This window comes from Falco biarmicus, chromosome 15 (genome assembly GCF_023638135.1).
Source record: "Falco biarmicus isolate bFalBia1 chromosome 15, bFalBia1.pri, whole genome shotgun sequence".
Taxonomy (NCBI): Eukaryota; Metazoa; Chordata; class Aves; order Falconiformes; family Falconidae; genus Falco; species Falco biarmicus.
This window is the reverse complement of record NC_079302.1, coordinates 10673370-10693283: the sequence shown is the minus strand read 5'-3', so window position 1 is coordinate 10693283 and position 19914 is coordinate 10673370. Positions and strand designations below refer to the sequence as shown.

Genomic DNA, 19914 nt, shown 5'->3' with positions numbered 1-19914 from the left:
TTTTTCAGGGCTCTATGGGAGGCTCAGTTTAGTCTCTGCTGTGGAGAAACACGGCTACACAAACCTAATGGGACATTTGTTAATGAGGTTGGGCATTGGAGGTTGGATATTCAAAGGTCAGCCTTAAAACTTGCAACTCCTTTTTTCTAAGGCAATCTAAGTGTTATATGTATGGACTGAGACAACCTATAATCCAAAGAAATATGCAGAGAGTAAATAGGACACTAATGATACCTCTAGTGAGCGCATGGTGTTTACTTTGACTTTTATAAAGAGGTAATTTGCAAGACTGGAGATAATTCCACTATACTTTATAATTTAAATGTCACTCAAAATGTATGCTGACATGCAACTGATTAACAGCAAACTTTGGTGGCAAATTAATTAGTATTTAATCCAGAGGCTCTATTAAGATGTGATGTGATAAAAATACCTTTTTTTTCCTAGTAGTCATTCAATTAAAATGCACAAATGATCTCGACCATCTTTTGAGTTTCACATATTTTATTTAAAAGCCTAATAATCATGTCTCACTTACATGAAAGTTGGCACATACACAACAAACTCCCAAAATACAGCTTGGATTAATGTGAAGTGCTTATGATAAAAGAGCAATTGTACATTTTTTGAAGAAAAACTAATGCCAATAAATATGGCTTAGATGAGTCTGTTGGTTTTAGCATCTTTTGTGTACTGTTTATATTCCTTACTCTTCCCTTATTTTGCTAAGTGCACTGTGTGTAGTTTTAGACTGTCATTTATCTTTCAGCACCTCTTTGTTTCTTTTCAGAAATCAATGGCTTAAAAGAATGTGACTTTAAAAAAGATTTTTGTGCTCCTAGATGGAATTCTGTGTAAATTATTTATCTTTTTGCAGCTGTTTTCTGTTCTTTCTTCAATATCCTTCCATCTAATTCATTCTTATTGGAGCCCATAATGATATTCTCTTTTGCAGATAAGAGTTATTCTGCTTCAAGCTCTCTGTTAGAACAGTTGTGCCTTTACAGTAAGAATATTAATGCAGAGTTCTTGTGACAATGGCCACTGTTCGGCAAGAAAGAGCCCAAAATTTATTTGGGGGAGGAGGGAAGCCATAAGCTGTAGGTGATAGACTTCAATAAGATACAGCTTTATGTGTGCCTTTCTTTAAATGAGTAAAAGATTTATTTCTCTCTCTCTTGTTAAATTCAGTGGAACCCCATGTTACTGTTGTAATGTCTACAATCACCAGATGCGTATGTGTTTTCTTACCAGCTAGATTAGAAAAAAAGAACTCTTTCCTTTCTAGTTTTTATCTAGCTAGAAAAAAAGATACTTTTCCCTTTCTAGTTTTTATCTAGCAGCATCCTTAGAGTCAAGGAAGATGTGGCTTTCAAAATCTTACATTCTGTCAGGTTTTTCTGTTCAGTTCTCCACTGATATTTTTCAGAAACCTTTGCTCGCGCATCAGGAATAGGGTCTACAGTGAACAATGGATAGAACAGCCTGCACATAACTGAAACAAAGAAAAGAAAGTTGTTACAATAAGTCAGTCTAGATCGAACTAAGAGAAATGCCACTCATTTGGGCTGTACCCAAATACAAATCTTTGTCAATTATGCCTTGAAACTAAACAACAGTAGTGGATTTTTAATACCTGTGAAGCTGTATTTGAAGTGATGGACAACAGACTGCTTAGCTGTAGTAAGCATGTCTCTCTGGCACTGGGAATAGAAATTTCAGTACTGGAACTGAAAAATTGGTCATGAAGATTTTGGCTCATTTTGTGTCACACGTTCCTAGATGGAGAGGCCTTTTGGGTATCATTGTTTCCCAGAGCACTTGTTTAGACATGAATAGATAGCATCAAAATGGAACGGGGGAACTTTAATGACAGAATTTTTGTTTTGTAGTCTTAGATATGTCTGTTGTGTTTGCTGGCATGTTTTATCATTACTTGCCATCATAATCACTGTAGCTGTAATATTCTTCAGAGATCAGGAGCTGCGCTGAAATTGGATTTATTTATTCATTTTAACTTTTATAAACTGACTTATTTCTAACACTGTGGCATATATCTTTTATCTCTGCAAATCTAATAATGTGCTAAGGCTACACTCTTGGATGGTGTAAATCAAGACAGATTCACTTAGAACCAAGTCAGCACACAAGCTGAGCATCTGGTCTACAAATTTTCATGAAAGTACTGAACAGTGGGCCATGGCCTTGACTTGCAAATGTCTCTTAGAAATGGAAGTTCCCATAGTTACCTTGTTCCAAACTCAGTATCTGCTTGTCAATTAAATAGCAATTGCTGTGTTGCTCTGCTTAATATTTTAGCTTCTCTCTTTGCAGTGTTTCTCAGATACCGCAAACTTCCTTCTGAGACTTTCTGGCTCATTTTCAGCATTGAAAGTCAGCCTACTGTTGCTGAATGTCAGCAATACAACTACCCACACTAGGACTCAACACCTCCCCTCCCTCTGTCTGTCTCCTTTTTCCATGTGGGAAATGACAAGTTTTCAGGAAAAGCACAGCAGGTGCTTGCGCTCTTGTGTGTCTCAGTGAGCTTCCAGAACCTCCTAATATTCAAAGAACGTGGTATTTCCCTAGAATACCCTCTTTGCCCAGTTTCCAATATAAACTAAGCCAAGGGATTGACATCATCTGACGAAATATTCTTCGTGTCGGGCTTTTAACATTGTCGTTCAACAAAACTAAGACAAAACCTTGCCCTGGAGTCAATGAGCATTCTCCACTAAAGTACCCGAGCACTCTGTGAGGTTTAATTCCCAAATGACTTGTATGTTTAGCATATGGATTTAGTGTGGAAAACTATGTCCTTGTTCTTCATGCGAAAGAATGTCCTCAGCCTTTATCTTAAACTCTATTGCCGTGGCTTTTTAAATATCCTTCTGCTTTTCCTCCCTCTGCTTTCTGCTTGTGTGCAGTCTTTTGAACTTTTAGCTTCCAGCTAAAAGCAGAATTGTCAAATGCAAAGTGAATGACTACTTTGCCAGAACGCAGCACATCTAGGCTGTGGTTGAAGTGGAGGAAACAACCTCATTGTCGTGCCTTTGTGCTCGGTTAGGCTGCCACTTCTGCAAGAGGTGGGCGCTCAGAGGAGCGAGGCAGGGCAGCATCCACAGGAGTCCTCACACCCCTCTGTGGTGGCTCAGGGCCAGCTTTCCCCTCCTACAGAGAAGGAATGTCATTATTCAAAGAGAAAACCGGTGAAGCTCCCTGTTGTTACACTGCCCCACTTTGTAGTGCAGCTACAGGAGGGACTAACCTGAGACAGCTTGAAATGAGAATGCTTGGGATTCGGTACCATAGTAACTGCAGGACCACTGAGCAAAGCATAGACTGGAAAGCCCATTTGGGATTTGAATGAGACATGCAGCTAGACTGCTGCTTTTCATGATGCTTTTTAATAGATTTCAACAGTATCCAAACTTGATAGTAAAAGTTAACAGGGATAGAACTGAACCCTAGCTTTGGCTGCAGTATTGTCATTCCACGTACAGCTTGAGTTTTTTTAAGAAGCAGCTGGTTTGCAACCTCTGGATGTGATTGGAATAAAAGCTTAACATCCTTAATGTATCAGGTTACCCTATTATAGTACCCTATAATATAGCAGTTGGAGGCATAAGGTAATGAAGGGTCTGATTATCAAATGTACTAGAAAAATTTAATGTTGACCTGGACTTTCAGGTGAGCATAGAGAGCTATAAAGTAGTTCCATTTGCTTTGTCCTTTGCTGCACTTACATGCATAATATTTTATGTTGATTATCCCAACAGCATAAATTTATATTGCAGGAAATCTGCAAGAATATTGGTCAGAAATCTCCTTCTAATTTGGTAATTTTTCTTCTCATTCAGATTTATTGCACTGAGCAGATATTTTGAATTTGTCTAGTCATGTAATGTAGAAATTTTCTGTTATGAGGAGTTCCCAGGATCATTATTTCAGAGGTCTCATCCTCCCATCCTTTGCCTAAACATTTAATGGAGTGATTCCTTTCATGAAACAAAGAAGTGCCTTGATCAGGTATTCAGACTTCAAATTTCATCCCTATTACCATGCATATGAGTACAAGGCATGCCATTTCTTCAAGTAAGGTTATAGTATTCATCATAGCTTGAGTTCATAAAAGGATTTCCATAGAGTTGATCAGATATCTGTCTGATTTTGCTGACAGATTGAGCCAAGTATCTTTTCACTTGCAGATTGATTAGAGTGTAAGATTAATCTAGTGTCTTCCAAACCACTTTGCTACAAATCCTTTTTTTTTCACCCTTTGTTTCCCTGAGAAAACCTTGCTGTCTTTTTAATGTGATGCATAATAGAACAGTTAACTACAATACTTCCTGACGATATTGTTACAAAGCATATGTTAAAATGCGATCAAGAGATATGTAGAAGAAAATACACTTTAGCAGTCAAGGTTAGAGGATTACTGTTCTGTAATCCTATTTGTGTTTTTACAGTTGTGTTACTAAAGGGAGCTGACCTTTTTTGGCTTTGGATAAAATAGGGGAACATCTGCCAAAAGGTGTCTGCAAGTGAGGCCTAAAGATATTTGAATAGTAGATGAGAGAGTGCTACCATGCATTTTCTTTGAGGCTAATTCTGATATACTTGAAATAATAAGTTGCTGTTTGACCTGCTACAGACAGAATCACAGCACTAGATTTAGAAGGCTGGGGCTTTAACACAAGCAGGCGGTGTCTTGTCTTGTGTGAGGTGTTAACACCGGGGATGGAAATAACTTACAATAAAGATTGTGCCTTTTAACTGGTGATGTGTTGAACACCAATATTTGGAATAAGTAAATGACTGTATTTTTCCACTGGCTTGAATACCTGAAATGTTTAAGATAAGGTTCATTCCTTTCAGGAGCTTCAATTACCTGAACAAGATTCTTTATACATATTTTTCTTGTAGCACTAGTAAATATTATCTTCATAATTCATAGTGAATGAGATTTTCTGGTTTTGAGTAAATTGTTCCAGTATCTGAAATTATTGTTTATGCAAGACAAGGAATAAGGACATTTTGTTTGGGATTTTTCACAGGTTTTGCATGCTATAATTCTCTAATCTGCTTCTATTGTTTCAGTTCTTTAATTGTTTCTGCTAACATTTATATCCTGTACAACCTCTATGAGAAACATAGCTATTTTAAGAATATACATAAAACCTGGCAATTACATTGTCTTATCAAGTTTTTGCAGCCTATTAAGTTGGTGGTACTGGAAATGATTAGACTTAATACTGTAGGAATGAGAGTCTAAAACAGGAACCTGGGCTCTTCAAGCTGTGATATCTTGGAGCATTCTACAAGTTGAATAGGTTTAAAAACACTGGCAAGGATAAATACATTCGGGGTGGAATTCAAAATGTGCTCAGGTTTTAATAAAAAGAACTGTGCATTAAATAGTCGTAGCTGTGGAAGGTGAATGGAAGAAGGGGTAGATGTCTCATTTAGTTTGGGAGGTTCCTAAGTAATGCTCCCCTGCTTTGTTGGAGAAGAGACGAGTTAACATCTTCAAGGTGAGTTAATGTGGGCTCCAGCCACAGGAAAAGAAAGTGCAGTCCTGGGCTGACAGGCAGCAAATGTGGTCCTGATTTCGTTCCTGGACAATGGACTAGCAAGAACCTGTGCCCGGAAAGGGACTGGTTGCACTTCGGTCTTGGGGCAGCAGCAGAGACTTAACTTTAGCAGTTTAGTTTCTTCTTCATTCCTCATCTTTTAGCTGATCTAGTGTGGACTTAGCCCAGCTGTTTACCACTAAAGAATCTTGTGGGGCCACTCCTGTAAGGGAGTAAGTGGAACATTCAAGAAATGAAAATACTTTTACAAACCTATCAAAAGTAAGTTCTTTTAATCAAAAAATCCCAAGCAAAGCCCTGGAGGGTTTATCATGAAAAGAAATTATTTGGCTTACAGAAGATAAGCAGACCTATACAAGCTCTGAAAATATGAAGCAAAGAGATCTATTACGCATATTATTAGAATGAAAGGTGCTGCATTATCCAATACTTTTGGCAGTAGTGGGAAAAGGGACAGCTAGTAGGAATGTAGGGACAGATGCATAACTGTCAGTTGGCCTTTCAGTTTTATCAGTGCCTGAATGGCTTCTGAGTTTATTATAAGCCCTTTTTTACTTTTTTTCTCTCTCTTTTAAAAAATTAGATGTCAGATGAATTCTGCAGAGCAATGCTGGGGTTCTGTACAAAAAGGGAAATATTTCTTCAGGGAGGTAGAATTGTAAGTGTGCAGGATGCTAGGAAGCTCAGGTTAACATGCTGATCCTGACCCACTTAAATCTTTTGCCTGCAAAGGAAAACCTTTACATTTTGTAATGCTCTGATGGCAAAATAAACTACTCAAGAACTTAGAGACATATGTTGGACAGCTGCTGCAAGTCAGCCCGGCATGAGGGTGGAGCAGTCTGTGTATACTCTCTGAGTAGCTATTATGTTGTTGGAGTCCAAAAGCTATAAAAAAGTTGGATGTTGATTTTAGCTGGAAATTTTCTTTGCCTAAATTAGTCATCCCAGATGCTACAGAATAATTTGGTGAAGATAAATACTGTATGGAAAGAAGAGATGCTTCTAAATGAACTTTGCAGTCAATTACTTTCAAATGTGTGTGTGTAAATAAATAAATAAATATATATATATATATGAACATAACCAAACATTTGCAGGCTCCTTCAGAGTTAAATATTTTTGAGTTATCTTGGAGGAACCTTTATCATGATTAATTACTGTCAAAGCCTTGTTCTGGAGAGATAAATAGATATACAGTTGTATATTTGTAAAACATATGATTTTGCATAGTTTATAAGAACTTATTTCTGAACATCCCTGTTTGAACTTACAAAAACTCAGTCTCGCTCTTCCTTTTTAAATAGTCAACAGCTGTGTTATTTTCTTTCATTCATTCAGTTAATTTTTTCCACATTTAAATAGCTTGAGAGCTATGTTAAGGCTTCATTCTATTCAAAACTCAAATTAAAATTCTGGTTTCTGCAGTGCCTGGCATTTCTGACTAGCACTTTAGTGACTAGCTCTGATCTTCTCACTAAAGGGTTTACATGACAGTTACAATTTTAGAGGGAAAATAAAAATAAGCAAACAGCCTTTTTCCACTGACATGGCTGTTTACAACACAATGTGGTTGTCTACCTCATGTTCATGATGTAGTTGCACAATTTCCTTTTGTGGGACATTGAATTTACTTAGAATATATTTTAAAGGTAAATAGTTCTCAAGGATTTTCATTACACTGGATACTATTTTTTAACAAATGGAATATGACGACTCTAAACAATTGTTTTTCCCATCCAGTCTCATTGAGAAAATGCAGGTGGACATACCTGTTTTGAATTCTCTTCCTCAAGCTTCACTTACTAGTTGGCATCTAGCAACCAGAAAGAAATATGAAGCTTGTGAAGTGTGGGAAAGCAGCCACCTTTGACAGGGAAAAGGTCAGTCTGGGTCATTTTCTTTGACTCCAATAACATTTGACTTAGACACAAAGAAGCTAGTATGCAACATGAAAAAAACTATCTTTGTTCTGAATGTAAACTACTGACCCAAGACATTTGCTACAAGGTATTCTGGAGCAGTCCTGAAGATTTTAGGACCAATGTTGTTGCCCCTGTCTCTCCCAGATGTCTGTTAAATCAGGATGGATGCTTTACTCAGTTTAGAGAAAATGAAGTGCTAACACAGGGTGCAGGAAGAGATTTATTAAAAGCACTTGTCCCTCTTTGGAAGACAAAGCAGTAGATTTAAGTTAAAACTGTCAATATGGATCATGCTGAAGATAAGCAACATTGAAACCACCACTGTCAGCCTTTTGCAGTCTTGCCCTTGGGCTTGTCTGAAGAGGTGGGAGAGTGGACAAATGTCTTTAAGATCCTTGCTTTGTTTCAGTTTTCTGATTCTATAGATTTCTTCATGAAAGGAACTTACATATAACCTCAGCCTTGATAATGTGTCAGAAGGTTATGATCATTTTTGTGGAAGACATCTCTGGAGGGTTTTACTTGTAATGCTGATACCTCTTTCATCTGTTCAGACTTTTTGCCAACCTTCAGCTCTGTGTGCCGAGCTTCCTACTGAATTGAAGGGCATTCCTTTCACCTTGCTAGAGGGAGCAGGTGATGGACTGAGATAGGATGCCTGACCTAAAATGGGTAAGTCACATGTATTTCTTTTCACACATGCAGGATCTATAAACATCTACCTATCTAATATGATTTGAAAGAGCCAAGTCGTCTCATGCAGAAACAAAGACAGAAGGTCTATGTTAACAAGTCAAGATTTAATCCTTCAGATTAGGTTTTGGTATCAAGAAACCCATGGAAGAACTTGAAATGGCTAAAATGACAATACGAATCTTCAAACCTTTTCAACCATCTCATTTCCAGTTACATCCTTACTAGCCAGCTGTCTCTGCTAAATGCTACTTTTCTTAGCTCCTTCCTACCTTTTTAGCCTGTAGTACCTCCTTTTTTTCTACCTTGCAGTTGCTCAGCTCTTGTCCTTCCCCACTCTGTTTCTTGTCATTCAGTCCCTTTTACCTTCAGCATTCCCTTTTTCTTTCCTGTGGAAACCCACTGGGAATAGATATTCATGGCCAGAGTGATTTGGGAAGGCCTTTTTATAAGTGAAATACGAGTCCATCAACATCCCTGCAAAACCTTTTTCAATTACTCTAACAGCACTTGGGTCATGACCAATTTACATGTGAGCTATGCTACCAGATGCAGTAGAGATCCCACAAGATAATGGGTTTTCATTTGCCATTGCTATGGTTCCTGATCTTGCCTTGAAAGAATAAATTATGCTGTCAGTTACTAACTGCTTGTCATACTGTTAGAAAGGATGCTAACCCAGACACAGGTTAGGTTCCTCACCTTCTTTTAAGCCTGGATGAGGCAGACTGGCTGCCTGGTTGCTCTGTCGAAGTGTTGGCCATGACTGTTCTCAGTCTGTATAAAGTGTGAAGGCAGTATGGTATATGTTAAAGAGTAATAGAAGTTTAAATTTCAGCCCATAAACCCCTTCTGAGATGTTCTTCTAAGGAGTAGGGAGTAAAGACAGAACAAGAAGAGAATGTGTAGTAAGATGATGATAAAACAATATTATATGCAAATTAAGAAACTTGTTTCCAGTCCTCAATTCTTACACCTTTTTATTGAAATTGTCCAAAGAAGAGACATATATAACGTAACTAACTGATCCCATTATATGAAGTGATGCTGTCAGCCAAGTTGATTGATTGATCATAGGTCTTACAATACCAGCCACAACATTTGTTTTAACTAATATAAGGCAGAAGCAAGAGTGTCTGTATCACATCTGTGCATTTTATGATTTCAGTTAAAGTTTTTATATGTCATTGCTCTTTTTATGATGTGCTTTTACTAGTAGGAGAGGGATTAAAGAAGAGAAAATAAACTATTTCGCCTCTGCCTTTTGACTATCATCAGACTTGATTGGTCCCTGAATCACACAAAGTAGACGATTCTTAGTACTGTATGCATTTTAATATCTCAATATTTTATTCTAAATTTTTTCTACCTGGATTATTATTTTTTTGGTGAGAAGTGTTATCTACCTAAGCACTCCTGGGTCACCCAGATTTCTGGCAATGCAGGACTTGCTCTAGTGCATCAAAGCTAATACGAGACTTGGCTTAGCAATAGTAGGAAACAAGTTCTAAGTATTAAATGTACCAAGCTCTTGCCTATCCAGAAGACAGCATAACAACTTGCTTTTTTCATAACAGCAGAGAACATTCTCTGGATCTTAAATTGGATATTCACTTAGATTGTGGGGAGGTGGTTAAATTGGGCAAGCTGAACAAAAATGCACCCAGTTGTTTGTGCCTAAATGCATTTTCTTCTGGAAACTCTTCCTGGATTATTGTATATTTGGACTTTTGCCCCCATATAATGTGAAACATTTGTACGTGAGATTCCGCGCCCCCCCCCCCAAAAAAAAAAAAAAAAAAAAAAAGAATATCCATTTTCCAGACATCTCTGATAAAACCCATAATTTAATCTGCAGGTTTGATAGCACTAGAAGGAAAGATTGGAACAAATATGATCATACTATCTCCATTTTCCTGCTGTGATCCATCAGTTCATTATGTCAAGGTCAAAGCTAAAAATTTTAAACTCTTTTTTATTTTACAAAATGGAAAATGTCAGAAAATTTCAGGATTAGCAACAGTGTTGACAGAATCGATGCTACAAAGCATCATTTATGAGAGCAGGAGAACATAAAAATGCTGTGAAGTTCTTAGCTTTTAAGAGAGGAACATGTTCCTCCCCAACAGAGCAATATGCACTTATATTAATACCCTTACTAGGCAAGGTTTTATGGCAGCTTTGTTTGCTACCAACATATAAATCCCTCTGATTTAGATTTGTTTTGACTTCTCCCTTTCTCCAGTACATTCCTCCTTTCCTGTGTTAGTTGTTAGAGATCAATTTAAGCAACCTTCTGCCCTTTGAACTTACTTTCTCTCAGAACTCAAGACAGTCTAAAAGGCTTTCCTCCAGAATGCAGCGGTACTATAAATGGTAGCCACCCTTTGCCCATGTGTCCTTTTGCCTTGGAGTGCTGCTGCAATGAAAAGAAAAAAATCACATATTTTGTGGATGATGTTTTTTGCCTTGCCTTATTGTGTGCTTTCAGCTCCTTAATTGAATTAACAAAGTTTTCTATGTATTTCTTTTGAAAAGCAATGAACTCTGTTTGGTACAAGTCTATAGTAAACAAAAAACCAAATAGTAAAGTGACTGTTCCTTTCATTCCATTAAGTACTTAAGCACATACTTAATTTTATTTGGAATTACAGTGAGACCTTAGCAAATTTTTAAATATATTTCTCAATCAGTTAAATAAGTTAATAAATTGAAAACAAAGAAGACGGAGGCAGCCCAGAATTTTAAACAGCAGACCTCTTCCCTTGCCAGCCCCTCTACCACAAAACCGGAAAACAAACACATAGTAAAGCAGATGTCTGAATTCTGAACAAAATATTTTTAAACATAACTGTCTGGCAGAAAATTGAGAAGGTGGCATTGATCCCAGGAGAATATTTTTGGTTGGTTTTTTTCCCCCGCGCTTTAAAACTTCATCCTGCTTTAATCATAATTGATTTTCTGAAATTCAACTGTTCGTTCAGCTTCCTCACAGCCATAATGTATGACATTGTCTCCCAATAGTTAATGAGTTAAGCATTTCTTAGGCTCTGTTTTTCCAAGTTGATGCTTTTGTTTACAAAATGTACCCTCAGAAATACTTGTTGAATTTTTTTAGGCAAGTGGCAACGTTCTGACAGTTGACTCAATAACTGTTAAATGCCTCTCTCAATATCCTCTCTCAGATATTATCTAATTCAAACTTCCACTTAGTGATTACAGTGGTCAAATCTGAATCTTAATTTTAGGTTCTGAGTAACATGAGTACATAACTTCACATCTTTTGTGTTGGATGCCTGCACTGCTTCACACACATACTAGCTAAGCTAGCCTTCATTTTTCTCAAATCCGATGTTGTGCTGTGGGATAGCTGTGGGAAGCTCGAGTACTTAGAAAGTAAAAATGTAATTTCAGATATAATGTCAGGAATAGCACTGGTAGGCTGAGCTTTGTGAGAAGTACATTAAGGGAGCTGTGTGCTGCATCCCCAGCTTGGGAAACACGCTTCAGTCTGAACGGAATGCGGTCCGTAGCCATTAATACAATACAGGGAAATAAGGATAAAAGGAGAGGCTACTTTTGCTCACATGAAAGCACCTCCACCCATATTTCCTTTTTTATATGAGCTGGTGCTGCTGCTGCCAAGCTCGTAACTTCAAAGTCCTTTCTGTCCTTCTAGAGCCATAATTCTGTGTCTTGGTCTCCATTTCCTAGCTGCTCCTTTGCTATTGCTGTTTGTTTTGTTCTTATATCTGCCTATATCTTTTTGGTTTGCCCCAAGCAGATTATTATTCTTAGTGAGTTTGTAACCTCTCTTTGGAGCTTTATCACTGTCCTGCTTTTTATGGATTTATTAAGATTTTTTTTACAAGATGGTTTTCCTTCACAAGATACCTAGTTCATTCCTTAAGAGATTCTTCCATGCATATGAAAAATTTTCCAATTCCCTGTTAGTATTTTAATTCTTGTTCAGATTGTGGTTTTTTTATATATACTTTTATTTAATTTCCTTACATTCCCACTTCAATTTGATTCTATCTCTTTAAGAATTCATTCAGAAGATGGGTTTGTACAAGATATCACAGCTTTAATCCATGGACTCCTGCTTAGGTATTTTCCTGCTTCTACTGAAGACACTAATCTTCCTTTACAATAAAACAACTTAATAAGCTGCAGAAAATTGATAAGGAATTTAATTGCCAGTGCTTATGCATTTTCTTAGTATAGCTAAAATCCCACCAAAGGCGGTATACAAGTGGTACCAGAAACTCTCAACTAAAGAACTAAAATAATGGGAGCAGATTAGCAAATACATTGTAAAAAAACTGACAAGACATCTTTACAAAGTTTCTTTTATTTATTCAATTTTTATAAATATCACAGAGAGTGATAACTTGGTTTATAAACTGAAGGAATAAAGTGAATGTGCCAACATGAAAAAATATAAACAATTATATTGTCAGTCATTGTTTGAATTATTCATTTGAAATATCTTTTAAGAGCTTTTCATTGCATCTGTAAGGCAAAGAAATGTATTTATAAGAGTAAAATGTACTAAATAATTATTGAGGTATGCATCAAAGAATTCTTTTGATTATTTTAGAATAAATATTTCAAACTGCCACTTCTGATTTTATTGTCGTGTGTTGAAATATTTAATGTTTCTATAAGATTTGAAAGCTGAGGCAAACAAATTTATGAAAAAAGACCAACTTTTACCTTTCAAGGGAATTGGTTAGCTGTTGTGACTGACTCAGAAAAATATAAAAATAATTAAGTTGACAAATAACAAAGTAATCAAAAATGTATTTCAATTAATGGAAACCAATTCCAAAATCTGAAAATTTGTGGTTTTAACTCCACATCTTCTACATCTTGCCAAATAGGACATTATTTTCAGCCTACACTGATTTTTATACAGCTTTGTATTACCAGATACTTATGATGTTTCTGAAAAACTGTCCACTACAAATATACAGATCATATTCTTTCTCCTTGAAAGCACATACTCATTCACCAAAGTAATTCTCAAGGTCTGTATGGGGAAAAAATGAAGTTGCAGCTTCTGTTGAAGGCCATGGAAAATTAGCTTTTAGTAGTTGAACTCGGATAAAAGTTAATTAAGACTTGCTTGATAATCAGCCAATCAAAGTACATATCAACAAAACTACTTTTTTAATAAAAAAAAAAGTCTTACTAGGGAAGCACTTGGAAAATTAAATCAGTAAACCAAAAAATAAATATAATGAAATATACAAAGCACGTAGCAGAAGACTCAAATGCATCAATTATTGTAATATTAAAAGCTCCATAGTTCAATACTCAGCTAATAATGTGGCACTTTAAGAGAAAAGTGCAACAGAAATATCCAGTCCATTCTAAATTTTCTGAAATAAGAAAAGTTTCAAAAACAAGTTGGAGTGTATTTGAAGCATTTTTGGAGGAGTGAGAGAAGCATTAAACATTCAATACGAAGTACAGGTAAGAAAAAATAATAGCTATTTCAAGTTGTCTCTTGGTGCAAAATTAAGTCTTATAATGAAATATTCAGAGCACATTCAATAGCTGTAACTCAGATCAGGCACAGTCCCGGGTCTCTCGATCCCTTTGCTGTTAACAATTAACAGGGTCAGGATCAAGAGACCCAATTAATAAAGAATAACCCTCAAAAAGAAAAGAGATTTTTGCCATTGACTTCAGTAGGATGAACATTTACTATCTAGTTCAATATATACCAGTGCAGGTAATACAAAATATTTGAAAACCATCACAGTAATATTGTGTAAGCATTAAAATTGATAAAATAGAAAATGATCATCACTGATTTGGAGGTTTTGACTTGTATCTTTCATCCTTTCAGTTCAAAGTCAGGATTATTTGCACATTTGTTATTAAAAGAGAACTCAGTATTCTTTTTTAAACGTAGTGAAGTTGGTGAATTGAATTTTTTCACTTTCAATTATACTGGTTTGGATATAAAAATGCTTCAAAGTATGCTGTTAATCTGTTACAGTCAAAATAATGGGTAATTGGAACTGAATGTCTTTTTCATCTGACTGCATCTAGCTATCAAACAAATCTTTCTATTAATTGTTAAATCATAATGACTTCAAAAGGATTTCTCAAGTCAGTGTTGGAGCTCTGATAACCTAATCTCCATTGGGCACTCCATTGAACTGCCTTGTCATTAGTCTTGTCAGCTCTGTAGCTACTTTTATTCCCAGAAGTTAATGAAAGACATTGTATTTTTTGAGAAAGTAACCTTTTCAAAAGTAGTTTTATAGGTAAGGTTTTAGAAGACACAGTTATTTTGTAATAATAATGATTTTTCAGTATTAGTTCCTTAGTTTTAGGAGTTGTTTTCTGGTAATGCTCAAGCAGCATAACAAGTGAGTGGAAACGTGGTGTCACCTGACTTCTAAATTTTCTTACTTTTGTAGGAGACAGACTGAGGCCAAACCCTGAATAATTTGGTTGGGGAAAATACCATCTGAGCAAACGGAGTTTGGCTGGTGCGTTGGATCAAGGAGAGCTTGATCTGCCCTGTTAAATACTGAAAGAGATTGCACACTCAGAGGAGCATGCAGACACACCTGGAAAACTGTCACATCTCATCCTAAATTTTGATGATCTGTATTAGGTTGAGTGGCAGACTCCACTTCTGAGAGCCTCTGAAAAAAAAATGTGGAGCACCATTGATGAACCCTGCATCTCTGGGTAAACTGGCTTCCTGTAGCTCTGCTGTCGGAGCGGGATGCCCATGGGCATTGCTCTTTCTGACACGAGGCAGCTGGAGGAAGAGCGAGCAGCAGCACAGCAGCAAGACCCAGGTCTCCATTCAGCAGCTGAGCTGGCTGCACCCACCTGCACAGCCAGTGCTGCCACTTGCAGCTGTTCTGAGGAATCATGTTTGAAAGAGAGTGAGGGCACAGGCCGTCATGACACTGCCAGCAACGTGCATGGAGAAGCCTGTGAGCAATTTCTTGGATCCAGCCCATTGGCACCTAGGCTGAGAGCTCCCATCAGCTTAGTTCAGTTTGAGGGATCTTTACATAGCATCATACCGAGCAAACAGTAGGCTGAGAGCTCTCACATTATGTGTCAGTAGCAAGCACTGATTTCCCATTATTTGCTGATATTAATTACATTTGTTGAAACTTTATGTTAGAAGTACAGACATTTAGAGGCAAAAGTGGGAAAGACGGTTCGTATGGCTTTGGCTTCATATAGCCTATGGCTCAGAACGAAGGAGAGGAGGGCAGCAGTGTTTTACAGTGGGTGATGCATGGACAGTAGATGGATGTGCGAGATGATAAATAGGCACTGTAAGGCAGTGGGAAAGATCTAATGACAGTATGTCAAGGAGATCGTATTTAGATAGAACTGAATATATTTGGTAATAAGAACAAATACTTCATGAGCCTGCTATGATGCAATGTTCTCCACGATTTGCTTCTGTCATTGTCATGCAGATTATAGACAGCGTATGTTTGTTTCATGGCAGGCTTTAATAAAATTTTCCAAGACCGTCTGCCTTAAAACGTAACTAGGGTTGCCTGAGTCCATTTGGCTAAAACACTTTAAAGACATGTATTATGAAGTGTGTTGATTTTTTTTGTCCTGAGGTATTATTTAAAAAGTAAAAGTCACTGTATTTTCATACAGTATATTGGAAAACAAAGGGATTCTGTCATTTGAAGAATATCAGTCTCTTGTCTACGTGAACTGCATTAGAGATCATAGCAAAGTGAACACTTCAAAGATCATGAACTTGACACTGTCAAGAAAATTATTTTAAATTTTTGCTTGAACTTGTCACCACAAGGGTCTCTTTCTGCCTGTACCTCTTTCTTTATTTGTGAAACCTACAGCTGTGGTGCTTCACTTATATTGAAAACCATAAAAATGCAACACCAAAGAAAAAAAAAGCATATCAAAAACATTGAAAGAGTACAAAATAGCTGCTGTTCTGTTCCCTGGGCTCTCTGCTTAAGAGCTCTATTCACTTAAAACATTTTCCAGCTTCTGAAACACTTGATTAAAGTCAATTGGGAAAAAGATAAGCTGTTAAAAGTGCTAATTTGTGACTCAGAAAACTTGAATAAGTCTAAATATGAAATTCTCTGTTGCTCTGTATTCATGATTATGGGGCTTGTTTAGAGAACATTTTAACATTTCATTGCAGACTGTCTGTGCCTGCCTCTGCCTTGTGTTGTGTATTTTTTAAGGCATTCATTAGTACAGTGTTGTGGTTCAGCTATAAGCTCCCCCAACCTCCTCTCAACTCTGAGAATTTAGAAAGTCTCCTTCAGATCAGAAACCAGGTGTTTCTTTTCCTTTCTCCTTCTCTGGCCATAGAAGCCCATATGGAGTCCTTGCTTGACCTCATGTGCTAGACTATCAGTTGAGCTGATATTCTTGCTTAATAAATATCCTCTCATTCTTAGGCTGTGTTCATATGGATGAAATTTAGGAACAAAACCAGAACAAGTTGCACGGTGATGTATGCAAACAAGAAAGTTCTGCATTGAGAAGGTAAAAAAAGGAGGAGCCCAAGCTAGAGTGTAACTCTTTGAAGCTGTGACAAATCTAACTGTACCTTCCAGAAGTATGTTTGCTACTAATGGAGCAGAGTGAAATGATTTTTAGAGAATATACCCAGTATTTGTAACTTTTTCCAAATTAAGATAGCTTATCTTTCAGTGTCTTAACCGCTCCATTTGTCAAACCTAATTTATTTTTCATACTGAAGGCATCCTCTACATACTCTCTTCTTTCCTACTTTGAAGGTTATTCCTAACTCTTCTCTCTTCTCTCTTTTTGCAAGAGCAAAACTATCACTGCATATCTTATTCAGATAACTCTATGCCTTGTCTCTCACACCTCACTTCTCCAGTTGACCCCTTTTTCTTGTGGTGTATTTGTGAGAATCCTGATATTAGCAGCAGTTGTGTATTTGCCTTAAGATGGGAATTCACTCCTTCAACTGACAGTTTCAAGTCTGCCCTTGGGCTGCTAATATAGTCATGTTGTATAATACATAGACACATACAGCCTACAAGGTGAACGGCAGCAGGCTTCTGAGCACTTGAAAGCATTTTCAAGATCTTGAAAATGAATATTTAGTTACTGGAGCCTGTCTTCCTGTCTTCCATCCATAAGCATATCATGCATGCATCATATAACATTGAGTTGTTTCTGAAATGATTCATGTGTTGTGCTGGTCTTGAAAAGGGTTATGTTTTTTTCCCCTCTACAATGATAATCTCAAGTGTCAGATTTGTTGCTTTGGTGTTGGTGATGGTTTCAGAAGTGCCGTAAGGCTTTTGACATTTTATTTCTTGGCAAAGTGTTGGTGTGCCACTAATGGAGATGTTTTGACACTTGAGAGTACCAACTGCATGGATTAAAACTCTTCCAGAGTCCCTGGATTTCCTAACAAACTGGTGCACACAATACAGATGGCAACTTTACGTTGCCAGGTTAAAGTAAGTAGCTGCTGGACTTTTAGTATTTTCTATTTATCTTTATATATAGATATATAAAATACATAAAAATAATGTATGAAATGACACATGAATTTAGTCATGAACAAAAACACTTGGCTGTAGAAAGCACAGGCACCTTCCAAAGCTGCTTAAAGGAACTGAAATAGCTGCTAAAACTTGTTAATAAATTAGTCTTTACACCAGTGCCAAGTAAGAAATACTTACAAGATACAGGCATAAATAAAAATGCAGCTTGGGTGATATTAAATTTATATTCATAACAAATTCATTCCAAAAGTTATCTGTTCATTATAGGATTTCTGTTTTAATAGTGCATATTTAGGTTCCTTTTGTGCGTTGTTTGTAATATTTTCATTGATAGAATACAGGACATAGGAAAGAATCAATTACTTGAGGGTGTTACTGGTCAAAAGAGGATGCTGAATGTAAAAGACACTACAGGCAGTATGGAGTACAAAAAAACTATTGAGGAGCAATCAGTATTTCAGAGGATTAGGTCTTTCCACTAATCTGATTAACAGGTCAGAGGCTGTTTTAGAAATATGTAGTATCTTTAGGCTGAGAAATCAGGGTAACTAACTTGCTGCATTTCTATTCCCGTGACTGACTGTACTACGCCGTTCAAAGGGCTGACCTTTGTAAGAAACCAGCCCATTAACTGTGTTATGATAGGTAGAAGTCGAGAGCAATTACTTAACACCTTAAAATAATGAGGAAAGCAAGCATCTCCAAATATAAAATAATATTAAAAAATCTATATGACCTCTATTCTCTAAGAGGTAGTATAGAACCAGGAAAGAAAAGCACAGACTAATGGCCTACCACAGCTTGAAGAACACCAAGAAACTGCTCTGGAAGAACAGAATCGAGAATACAGGTCAAAAAGATAACAGCAACAAAGAAATAAATTAATAATCAGAAAAACAGCAATAAGAAGTTCCGTGCATGAAACAGTCAGAAATGCTATGTATTGTAGTTGTAGCCACATACTTGCATGTTTCTTTTTTGTGCTTTTAAAAAGAAAAAGCTAAACTCCATTGAACATAGTCTGACATTGTGCATTGGTTTCTCATCTCAGTAAAACTCTGAGCGTATTGACATGATCATTAATAAAGTGGTGACGTAAAATATGTTACAGACTAAAAGGCCCAGTTTGAGAAAGGACCAAGGATGCTCAGGAGAGATTCGTTCCTTCTAACTGCACAGGTTAGGAGCCTAATCATCCTCCACTCGCTATATAATCAACGAAGAGACAGACATTTCCAGAAGGTAATTTAGGCCTCTCTGGAGAGTGATTTGCCTCATCATAGATCCGAATCAACCTCTAATGTTTTCTACATCTCTTAACTTACTGTATATGGAGTGTAAGGTCACTAAGCTATTAACTTCAGGCTTCAGCTCTGTTTGGGCAAATACAAGACCTAGGAAGTTACAAAGCCTGATAAATTATAGCACAGGCGAATGTGATTTAGTTAAATGTGTAATTTGTAGATTGCAATGCTGTGTAAGATCACCTCATTAATTCCAGTGATGGACTGAATTCTGAATACTTTGCACTGTATAAAAATGCATGTGCTGCGATCTTGTGGTCTGGTTAAGGGCATGTTCTGCAGTGAAAGTGGCTTATTTAGGTAAACACTCTGGATTTGCAGGTCCCTCTGCCAAATGGTACCACTCAACATGCTGATGGATGAGAGGCCTGACAGGGGTTACAACTGAAAGGAGCACCACTGAGATGCAGTTTCTGATGATGTGAAAGATATTCTGCCAGTCCCACAAAATCACTATGCCAGGGCAGATTTCCCTCCCTTTGCAAAGTATAGAGTCACAGCTCCTCTCTGGCTCACCCGTCTTTTCTGCTGGTGGGTAAAGGCAGGTATGAATGGGGAATTGAACTCGGTGCGAGCATCTGTGGGTGTTCATGATTCAAATCAGTTGCGGAGCTTACTAAAATTTACTAATATCTTTTGTTTGGTTATTTAAAGATGAATTGAACTTCAAATAAATTGAAAAAAAGTAGTACTCAGTTAATATAAGCAGGAAATCCACCACAGATTTTCCTGTTTTTACCTGTCACTTAAATGTGTATTGGCAAGTAATACTCTAAGCTACATGAACCTTTGTCCTTAGTACTGTATTTTGCTTTAAGCTGCGGGAAACTGTTGCATATGGTGCAAAATGCAATGTTTT

General features: G+C 37.0%; 1 long non-coding RNA gene across 2 annotated transcripts in view; it reads left to right on the top strand.

The window, feature by feature from the left end:
- Nucleotides 1-19914, top strand: part of LOC130159465 (uncharacterized) — a 44494-nt gene that overhangs the window by 6604 nt on the left and 17976 nt on the right. Inside the window, exons 3-6 of one of the 2 annotated variants that reach the window (XR_008825744.1) lie at nt 7341-7480; nt 8077-8194; nt 14656-18993; nt 19377-19600. This is a non-coding gene — a long non-coding RNA (uncharacterized LOC130159465). Of the gene's footprint in view, nt 1-7340; nt 7481-8076; nt 8195-14655; nt 19601-19914 lie in introns of both variants that reach the window. The other variant, XR_008825743.1, reaches the window with a different exon arrangement.